Below are 12615 nucleotides of genomic sequence, written 5' to 3' on the forward strand. Positions count from 1 at the left end.
GACCAACTTCAACAGCAAATTATTGACAACAGCTAAACCTCACATTTTATACCATATACACAAACCATCAATTATTCACTCAGTTCATTCCTATCTTAAGGTCTTCTAGCCTAAGTTTTCACGTGACATTAAATATTAACTATGAGAAACCAAAACCATACCTTCGTACGGAATCAAAATATTCAAAACTCTGGAGAAGCTATCTGACTGAGCTATCGAAGAAGAAAATGTCCAGTATCGTCTATGTCTCCTAAAACTCCCGTTGGTCAAACCCAAAAGAAAGAGGAACTACGTCACTGTCAACTTCTACTAATTAAAAATTATGCCAACGTGTAGAGGAGGAGGTTACGAATACTCTTACCGGATTAGATTTTTTATTGGAGTTACGAATTTCAAGAAATTGAAGCTGGAAGTTCCGAAGGATTTACGTTCTCTTCGGTCTTCTCTCTCCGTGTTCTTTCTTTTTTTCCCTCTCGCATACGTTAATGATATATATATGATTAATACAAATACGCCGCCTTAGCTTTATTTATATTTTATATACACTTTATGAAAGGAAATTATAATAATAGGTTATACTTATATAGAAGGAAGCTAAGAACGAATTATAATAATATAATATTATATTACAAAACTTATATCTATGAAAGTGACCGAGTACTCTTTCTTTATATATATTAACGTAACTTATAATGTTACAATATCTAATTGTGTAACTTATAATATTATAAAGTTTCCTTAGTAGAACTAGCAATGAATAACGCTAGCTATAATAATAATAATAATAATAATAATAATAATAATTTATATATAAAGTTAATAATATATGCGTTATTAATCTAAATGACATTAGTAACTTAAGAGTGAAAGATATTTAGTGAAACATTAACAAAGCTAAGTTCGATAATAATATTATTAACTAAACTCTATTTTTAAATTAAAATATCAATTACTCAAATTAAAATATAGATATAAGTTTTATTTCTTATAAATAACTAAAATTATAGTTTTAATTATGTAAAATATTTCATCATAAAATATTTATATATATAAGAATATGAATTTGATTGAATTCAAATAGTTATAAAATTAGTTCAATTACTGATGATAAAATAATTTCTAAAGGTAAAAAAAAACTCCAATTTATGAAATAAATTATAACTTATTTATATTTATATTTTTAAAACTGCAGGTCGCTACAAAAGCAGTTAATTTCTTTGTTTCTTCGTCTAAACGAAGTTGCCAATATCCTGATTTTGCATCAAGAGATGAAAACCAAGTTGCTCCTTTGATTTTTTCTAAAATAGAATCTTTTCTTGGAAGTTTATGAGCATCACCAATAGTTTCTTCGTTCATCTTTTTATAGTTAATAACCATTCTTCATTTTCCCCTTTTAATTTCATTATTGTTTTCAACATAAAAGGCTGGAGCCGCATGAGGACTTTTACTTAATCTTATAATTCCTTTTTCCAAAAGATCTCTACATTCTAATGAGAACTCTTCTCTATCTCTTGCGGAATAAGGAATTCTATTTGGAACATTTATCTCTTTTGTAGGATCTTTTAATTTAATGCTTATTAATTCACTATTTGTATTTTTAACATCTAAAGGATTTTCAGCACAAATTTCATCCAAAAGTTCTTCTATCTTTATTTCAGGATTATTTTTTGGAATATTTATCTGAAAGTATAAATTTAAATAACATGTCTCTAAGATAGAAAATATTTTAAATTTTAGAATCTTGTCTATAGTAGTAGTTGGTATTTTTATACGTTTTGATTTTTGATTTATTGAAGAATCGTGTGGAGCTTTTAAAACTATATATGTTAATTCTTGAATGAATGGATGATATAGCTTTAAAAAGTTATTTCCTATGATAAAATCCATTCCAGAATCTAACATATATATTGATGGAACAATGAACCTATAATTTTGAATAAAAATTTCAACCATCTCTGCTTTTTGGTCAATTTTATGTATTGATTTGTCAGCTATTCTAACTCTTAATGGTTTCTTTAATTTTTTTCAATCAAGTTTTATATTTGAACTAGCAAAGCATTGTGTTGCTCCAGAATCTATGAAAGCATTTATAAACTTTTCTGTTATTTTTATAGTAATAAATGTGGCATTATTACTCAGTCTCTGAGTCTGTTTCCAAGACATATTCAAAAATATAGCCTAAGTTATCATCAGATTCCTCTAATGGTTCCATGAAACAAGACTTAGCAATTTCTATTTGTTTAGTAAGATCCTTTTTATCCTTCTTTTTCGGGCATTCATTTGTATAGTGTCCTTCTTCTTGGCAATACCAACACTTACAATTTTCTTTTTTATTCGGGCAATAGTCATTTTTTGTCTTTTGTTTTTATCGTTATTTCTTTTTCTAAAATACCTCTTTTTTCTCCAATTTGGATAGTATTTTCTTTTTCTAAATTGATATTTTCTTTTTCTTTGAAAATTTTTATTAAGACCATATTTTTGGGGTATCTCTTCATTATCCTGACAACAAATTCTAATTATATTCGCAAATCTTTTTTGAGTTGCTTCTTGCATACAACGTTCTTTTATTTCCTCTCTTATTGCAGAGGTTGTTCCACCAAAATTATTTTCAATTGTCCCTTTATTTATTTCTCTTATAAATCTTCCCATTATAAATTCATTAGCAGGATATGGAAGTTTTGTTATATACATACTAAGATAATAATTTTTATCTTCTTCTTTTAATTTGTAATAATGTATTCTATATTCGCATATATAAGATTCCACGTTACATAGATCATATATCTGAATATTAGCTAAATGGTTTTTTGCTTCTTGATATTATTTATTATAGACTTCTTGTTTATGATCTATAATATTTTTTCCAAAAAATTCTTTATATAGAATCATCATTATATATAATATCTTATCATAAGCTGTTGCTTTTGTTGCTAAATCTTCTATTATTTGGTTTTCTATTGATGTCATATAATCTCTTATAGTTCCTTTAGTATGAAACCCTATGTAATTTCAAATATCTCTTCCAGACAATTCACTAAGCTTTGGATTAGTAAAAGCTTCTAATAAAAAGGAATTTAACCAATTTTCGAAAATTTCTTTTTCATTCTTTTTACAGTCTAAGTCAAGCATTCTTTCTCCTTCCATTTCCTGGATTTTAGGGACGTATTTTGATGGTATTTTTGTATATTTTGAATCTTTATTTATAAACCCTTTTTTAAAAGCATAATTATCAAAACCTGTTTCCCATTTAAATTGAGATTGATTATGCTTAGATGTTCCAGCTTCATTTTTAACTTGTATTGGAATTGCTGGTTCTTCGTCACTTGAATAATCTAAGATATATTCTTCATTTTCTATATTTTCAAAATTTACTAATTCTTCTTCTATTTGAAATTTTTGTTCCATAATATTATTTTCTTGAGCCATTTTTAATTGTTTAAAAAGCATTGTAACTTTTTCTAATTTTTCTTCAATATTCATAATTTTAGTGGTGGTTTTACTTTTAAATCTGTTATGTTAATTATGTTTTGAAATTTTTCTTTCTTGGGATTCTCTTTTTCCTTATTTCTTTAAAATTTTATGGATGTTAATATTTCTTCAAGCATATCTACTATAGAATTTAATTGTGGGTTAAAAGTATGATATAGATGTGGGGAATCATTTCCATGGTAACATTTTTTAGAAATTCCGTGTGAAAAATAAGTTTTTTCAGGTTTTTGAAGTCCTTCAATAAAACTTATAGTAAAATAAAGATTTTGAGAAAAATCATTTTGCATTGATTTTAAGAATTCGATTTCATTACAGTTAATATTAGTTAAAATCATTAATTTTTGATTTATTAATTTTGATAACTTAATTATTTTTTCTCTTAAATCTTCTAGTTTACTTTTTTCCATTAGGTGACGCTTTTCTTTGTGAAGAGTTACAGTTTTAAGTTAAAAGTGTAGCTTTAGCCACCACTAATTACTATAGACATAGCCACCAGACACTTGGATATATATATATATATATGAGGAGGTGGCTATTATACAAGGTGAACCGTGGAAGCCTTCTGGAGTTATAAGGATAGATTTTATTAATAAAATATTATTAAGAATATAATTATTAAAGTTATATATATTAGATCACATATATTTATTTATTAAACTAAATATATGAGCTACTAATATATTTTATATTTGAAACGATTATTTTAATTTTTTAAATTATAAAATTAAATTTTTAATTTTTTAAATAATAATTAATTTATTAATTAATTAGTTACTAATTATTCGAAGTTTATAATTTTTAGAGTTATATTTTATAACAAAACATAATTAATTAATTTATTAATATATTAAACATAACATATGTTAAAGTTAATTTTGTTCAATTTTTTATTTAGAATCTATACTGTTTTACATAAAAGATTATTTTATACAATTTGACAATATCTCTTATTTTATTCCTAAAGCATTGTAATTCTCTTTTGTTTTTTAAAATACGGTAATATTAGGATAAAAAAATAAATCAGAATTTTCAATATTCATTAATTATCACGCTAATTAATAAATATTAAATAAAATAAATTATGACTATTTTTATCTAATTTTTTTAAGAGAAAGTTTAGGGGCTAGCAATTTTATTTAATTTTGGCCAGCATGTAATCAGTAGAAAAGGATGAGCCATTGGATGAAATTTCACACTAATCTCACACCATCAAATCATTATTAATGGCTAATTAATGACTAACAATCACAAAAATTACTAAACCCTAGCATTACTCTTTTTTTAATTATCAAACATTTTGTTTAAAATATCACAACTTCTTCATCATTTATTTTCTTTCTTTCAAATTGGATTTTTTTTCGCTATTTAGTTTCACATGCATAAGAAAATCAAAATTTCATTTCATATTTGATAAAAAAAAAAATCAATAAGCACATTAACAACAATAAAACAGAAGTGAATGATAATTTTAAGAGAATATAAGAACTATATATTATAATATAAAAAAGAATAAAATTAAACAGAAAAAATATCTTTACGATTGATGGAACCATATTCCAAAGATCATAATTGTTTCTATTTTCTTTTATGCATATTATAATTAAGCCTTTTCTTTAAATTGATCTAACAATGGTTAACATTTTTTCTGCTTATATCTGAAAAACTGACAACACAATCTTTAAAGTGAAATTTCACAATATACGGTTTGTGGCTCACAAATGCGTCTTATCTTTGGCCACTAAATTGTTCTCCAACAAGCAATAAATTTCAAGCAAGTCCAGTAAGCTAATTAATTAGATTTTATCCGTTTTTATTTATCTTATTATTTAATAAATTAATTATTAATAATTTTTGTAGTTTATTCTCATAAATAACGAATTTGAAACCTCAATTTATGATTGATTGGCCAAATCTAAATAATAAAACACGCAATAGACAATTTTGGGAAAATGAATGAAACAAATATAAAACTTGTAGCTTGCTAAGTTTAATCAATTTCAATATTTTAGATTGGTAATTATTCTTAAAAATAAATTGGATATCTGAAATGTATTCGAGAATGCTAAATTAGGTCCTAATGCAACTACAACTTATAATTATGTTGACAATATCAATACAATAAAGATTAAAATTAGTCAGATTGAATTCTAATTTGTGTGTATAAAACTTTGGAGTGATGTATTATTATTTGAGGTTCACTTGTTCTCAATATTAATAGAGTCAGAAATATCGCATGTCTTAAAAATACAGACAGGGTCTACTTTATACAAAAAAAATTCTATTAAAATATTATTGTGATATTTGCTTATATCCAGTTATTATTATTATTTTAGTGTGAAAAATAGGGATCAATTATTGATTCTAAAAAAATAAATATATATTAATAATAGCAAATAGTGAACCTTTAATTTGAATAAAATATTACATGTACATGCACAACGAAAGTGTTTGTTTAGGCCTGTTAAATTTTAATAAAAAAAATTTTTTTAATAATTTTTTTATTTTTACATAATAAATAAATAAAAAAATATTTTTATTTTATTGTATTTAAATATAATTGATAAATAAAATTTTTTTTGTATTAAATATTCAAACATAAAATTACTTTTATTTTTTTAAAAAATCTTAAAAAAAAGGATAATTCAAAAAAAAAATTTTCTTAAAAATTCATCCAAGCAAATTTAAAAAATGCTTATTAATATATTTGTATTATTATAACATATAAGAATAACATATAAATTTGTATATTTACAAATTAATTAATTCCTGTAGTGAAAGAGAGGAGGCTTTTCTTATAAATCTATGTACCAAATAGATCTATTTTAATATTAATATTGTGAATTATTTTGCTACTAATAACATCAAAAGAAGCCAATTCATGGTTATCATTTTCCATAAAAAAATATTATATCACATTTGTTGTCCATTACCATTGGATGACAAAAATATGAAAAGGATCCAACTATAAAAAGCTTCACCCAAGATTCTTTTACACCAACTTCACCTAAAATAAATATTTCAACATGACTATTCTCATCAAAAGAGGAGATCAGAGCAATAAATTCCTTGAGCACTACCAAAGTTCTGGTAAGGCAATCATTATCATCACTTTGTTGTCAACTAATCAATGTGGTTCGAAACGTTTCAGTGCTGAGATTAAATGACACAAATACCTCTTTTCCATCCTTATCTACACCCCACCAGTGGCATACTCCATTTAAGTACGTTACATAACCTTCACCAAAACCTCCCTTTTCAGTCATTTCAAGATCAAGTTTCTTCCAACAATTACTTTTTAGATTATAAATTTGCCAATTTGCTAGAGCAGGCTCATATTGGTAAAATTCATTATGACAATAACATATATGTTAAATCACTTTATAGTCATCATTCACATTATTATAACCAAATCCATGAATTTCTACCTCTGCATCAAAGTCGGGATCATTAGTAATAATACTTGGTAGAATAATTTTATGCTCGTTAATTTTGGGGTTCCAAAGTCCTGTTTTTACATTAAGACCAGCTTTTTTATAGTGACATATGATACCATTAACACAGTCTATAACTCTATCAAAACCAATTTCTTCAAATAGACTTGGCAAAACTAACGTAACTATGTTTTCATACCTTTCTCCAAAAAGCAAATACACATCATTTTCATAGACGTGTCGATCACTTCTTTCGTCATGAAAATATCTCCATAGAAGGAGAGACGAGGAATAAGCAGTTTTAGATTTTAAATTCTCGTAGTATATGCTCTTGAAATCAGAATTCTCAAGTAAATTTAACCAAGACTTATGCACGCAACTAAATCACTTCAAAGACTTAACAGATAATTTTGCTAGAATTTTCCATACAAGATCTTTAGGAATTTGATTACTATGGGTTGCCATTTGCATTGGAGATGAAGATGGAACAATAGAGAATAGAGTCTTACGCTTGTGGTGTGCCTCGCAAAATGTAATAAAAAAATAAATTAGATTTCAACATACAAGTTTAGAAAAATTTCAATGGTATTATATTTTTGTCGCTCTATTTGTTTCTCTCTTAATCAAGATCTCTAATATATAGGACTAAATATCAAACCAATCAAATTGATTGATTGGAAATATATATCACAAACCTAGATAGAATAAAAGAAAAGTCGATTTCAATGTGAGTACTTGAATTGCATTTGCAATTACAAACATAAATGTATAATTATTACTCATTACACTTAGTTTATTCCTAAACAATATTAAATTCTGCTAGTGTAAAAAAAAATAAAAAACCTAAGTTGAAAAAACTACTTGTCATTAATGTTTTGTCCGTATAAAATAGTAAAGTAAATAAATCTTAAAAGAAATATCAATTTATCATTATTTATGCTACATTGTTGGAAAAATAAAATAAAAAAAGAAATTTTGAGGTTAAATTAAAATGATATGATTAGAAAAATAATAATATTAGGGAGATAATAAAAAATCAAAACTAAAAATAACTACTTGTCATTAATATTTTGCCCATACAAATTAGTAAAGTAAATGAATCTTAAAAGAGATTTCAATTTATCATTATTTGTGCAACGATGACTTAAAAGAGATTTTAATTTATCATTATTTGTGCTGCGTTGTTTGGCAAATAAAATAAAAAAGAATTTTGGAGGTTAAATCAAAATATATGATTTGAAAAGACAATAATATTAAGAAAATAATAAAAAATCAGCTCAAACTTATTTTATTTAGTATTGAATTAAAATGAGAAAATGCTACATCCAACTCAAAATTTTAAGACATCAAGTTAACAGGTCTTTCATCTTATATACTCTTCACTATTCGAGGCGGAATTAATTTTTTATACTCTTCATACTTGCGACCTTAATAATAGTTTAACGATAAAATAATTAAAAAAAATTAGATGTAGAAACCTTATGTAATTAGATATATTATTATTCAATTTTTAAAGATATAGAAAGTAGACGGACAAGAGATACGAAGAAAAAAAAAGAAAGGTGAAGAAGTTTTAAAGAATAAACTTAATTATACAATAAGGCATACGTTTAAAGAATAACTTAATTACAAAATGATCCTAAATATTAACTTTTGTTAAATTTAAAAAATCCAAATTAATAGTGCAGTTAGCGATTAAATAAAAAAATTAATTAATTAAAAATTAACATATTATAAAGAATAAATTACGTGTTAAGTGGTTAGAAACCATATTTTTTTAAATATTAGTGTATGGATCTGTGCTTTATACGAGCATGAAAGAAATTCATAATAAATAAATATATTATTGCATAATATAACTTTTTGTCATATATGTATAACTGATTAAATTGATGATATATGAATAAAATTAAATAGCTAACTACCATAATATAATTTATGAGCATACATTACCCAAATTTATTTACTATTCAATATTTAGAATTGTGTTTGTCAAATGTAAAATAAAATTTAATTATTTTATATTTAATATATTGTAATTAAAAATAACATTTTAATATGAATTTTTACCATTATAAAATTTACAACATAATAATTAGTCTTAATGAATAAAAAATATTTATATTTTTATGTATTTATATATTTTATATTTATTTTTTAAAAAATAAAATATTGCACTTTTATTTTAAAGTATTCTATATTAAAAAATATTTATTTATATTCTAATATCTTTTATATTTATTAAAATCCTTTAACACTTTTTTTTATAGTTTTGTAGAGAATATAGACACTAGTGAAGTTACATAGGGCATGCTATCACTATAAATATAGAACCTTTAGTGTAAACAAAGGATCGCTCTGCAACAATTTTAGATCAATATTACTCATCTCAGAAATTAATCTCTGCTCTCTCTTTCTTTCAATTGCTTTCAACTCTTTCACTTTTTCATAATTTTCACATGGTATCCAGAGCATTGGTTTAATCCATTGCTTTACCTATGAATTCAGCAAATCAAAAAAAAATTTCTTGCTCCTATATTGGTTAAGCTTGAAGAAACAAATTTTGTTACATGACAGCAATAAGCACTCTTCACAATCAAAGGACAGAATCTGGAAGATCACATAATTGAAGGGAAGGTGCCTGCTAAATTTGAATCTGAAGAAACAACGACTGCTGGCAAGATTTCTTTAATATATTCAGAATGGATGCAACAAGACTATAATATGTGTTCTTGGTTCTTAGCATCTGTCGATTCTTCCTTCAAGAATCGAATTGTTCATTGTAAATCAGCATTGGAGATTTGGCAGAAACTTCAAGACTATTCTACAAAATCAACTAAAACAAAGATCAAGCAATTGAAGAATCAATTGAAGATCACCAAGAAAAAGAACCTTATTATATCTGAGTATTTGTCAAAAATTAAGAAAATTGCAGACTCGTTAATAGCAATTGGTTTTCAACTTAGCCATGAAGATTACATTGAGACTATTTGTGAAGGCTTGCCAGAAGAGTTTTCTAGCTGCATTAGCCTCATCCAAACTAAACCTGAATTGTTTAGCTTGGGAGAGGTTGCAAATCTCCTCGTATCTCATGAAGACACCATTGAAAAATTCAAATAGAACTCTTTAACAATGGTTCAAGCAAATCTTGCTCAAACAAATTTTCCAAATCCAAGAAACTCTAATCGTCCCTATGGAGGTAGAAGGGGTGCTAGAGGTGACAGATTCTCTCGTGGAGGCAGAAGCTCTTGACAACTCAATAATAGGCAGATTTGTCAGGTTTGTAGTAGAATTGGACACACCGCCCTTCAATGCTTCTTTCGATTTGATCATAATTTCCAGGGAGTTTCTACTACAAATTCGTCAAACTCCTCCCCATCAATCAATCAACCACCTCCTCAACCAGCTTCATTTCATCAACCACAATTATTTCTTGCATCTTCTTCTCAAAATTCAGATATGTCCTGGTATCCTGATTCTGGTGCCTCTCACCACCTCACTAATGACGCATCCAGTTTGATTTCACCCTCAGATTACACAGGACCCGATCAATTATACATAGCCAATGGTTCAGGTTTGCCTATCTCTAAATCTGGTTATTCATATATTCAGAATTCATCCAACAATCATGTTTTCATTTTAAAGAATCTTTTGCATATTCTTCAAATAGCTAAAAACTTAATTAGTGTTTTAAGATTCTGTCTGGACAATAATGTCTTCTTTGAATTTTATCCATTTCATTGTGTGGTTAAATCACAGGATACCAAGCAGGTGCTCCTTCAGGGACAACTTAAACATGGGCTATATGTGTTTGATTAATTTTGTATTCCAAAATCATGTTATGATAATTCAAACTTTCATGCCTTTTTAGCCACTTGTAGGACAAATTTGGAGTTATGGCATAAACGCCTAGGCCATCCATCTCCAATTATTGTTGAATCTGTTCTTAAAAAGTGTAATCTTTCATTTTCTAATACGTTTGATTCAGCATCTTTTGTTTGTGAAGCATGTTGTAAAGAAAAAATGCATACTTTACCTTTTTCCTATTCTGAAACCACTTATACTGCACCCTTACAATTGGTTTTCTTGGATGTTTGGGGCCCTGCTCCTTCTATATCTCGTTCTGGTTTTCGTTATTACTTGAATATTGTAGATGCCGTTACTAGATACACATGTATTTACTTATTAACTACCAAGTCTCAATTGTTTACCATCTTACAACAATACAAATCCATGATGGAAACTCAGACAGGTCAAATTCTTAAATCTATTCAAACGGATAATGCTAAAGAATTCTTAACAAATGAATTCAAAACCTTTCTCAATATCAATCGCATCATTCATAGATTGTCATGCCCTCATACTCACCAACAACAAGGTGTAATGGGACTTACGCTTCTTGCTGTTGCACATTTGTCAATGGAATATTGGGAGGATGCCTTCTTGACTGCTACTTTTCTTATCAATCGATTGCCCATCAGGATACTTAATATGAAATCACCCTTTGCGGTTCTTCATTTCAAACCCCCTGATTATTCTATTTTGAAGGTTTTTGGGTGTGCTTGTTATCCAAACTTAAGACCCTTTAATAAACATAAATTAGACTATAGATCTGAACAATGCATTTTTCTTAGTTATGCTCCTTTCTCAAAAGGGTTTAAATGTTTAAAATAAGATGGTACATTTGTTATTTCACGTAATGTTATTTTTGATGAAAATATTTTTCCTTTTCCCCTCATTTTTTTCATAAGAATGTTGTCTCTAATTCATCACTAATCTCATTTTATGAGCATGAGATGTTACCTCAGATTTCTGTTTCAAATTCTCCTACATCTCAGTTACCTTGTACCCAAAGTTCAGCTCTACCTACTTCAACTCTACTTCCTAACTCTAATACAAATTCCCCTCCTTTAACTAACAATGCTTCATCAACTATTAATCAATCACCTTCTGAAACGGTTACTACAGATTCTGCATCAGTATCAATTTCTGGTTCTGAAATTGAGCCTCCAAGGTTACCTATCATAGAATCTTCATCTTCCACAATACTCATGCTATGGTAACTCGTTCCAAGTCTGGTATCTCTAAGCCTAAGGTTCTTATTGCACATTCTAATCATCTTGACTTGGTTAATAATGTTCCCAGGACAGTTTCTCAAGCTATGCACTCCTCTCATTGGCTTCAAGCCATGAAGGAGGAATATATTGCTCTCATGAAAAACAAAACTTGGCATTTAGTCCATCCACCACCCAATTCCACCATTATTGGGTCTAAATGGGTGTTTGCCATTAAGCGCGGACCTGATAACTCTATTAAAAAATATAAGGCTCGCCTTGTGGCCAAAGGATGCCATCAAATTGAGGGCATCGATTATTCTCAAATCTTTAGCCCGGTTATTAGGCCAACAATGATTAGAGTCATTTTATCTTTGGCTTTATCTAAAGGTTGGTCTCTTAGGCAATTTGATTTTAACAACGCATTTCTCAATGGAGATCTAACTGAGAATGTGTACATGGCACCACCTCCTGGCCTCTTCAATTCTGATTCTGACTTAGTATGTAAACTTGATAAGGCCATTTATGGTCTCAAGCAGGCTCCCAGGGCCTGGTTTTCTAAACTGTGCAGTACTCTATCCATGTTTGGTTTTCAAAATACTTCATCTGATCCTTCCTTATTTGTTCGTTTTACAACTTCT

This window comes from Arachis stenosperma, chromosome 5 (assembly GCF_014773155.1).
Source record: "Arachis stenosperma cultivar V10309 chromosome 5, arast.V10309.gnm1.PFL2, whole genome shotgun sequence".
NCBI lineage: Eukaryota > Viridiplantae > Streptophyta > Magnoliopsida > Fabales > Fabaceae > Arachis > Arachis stenosperma.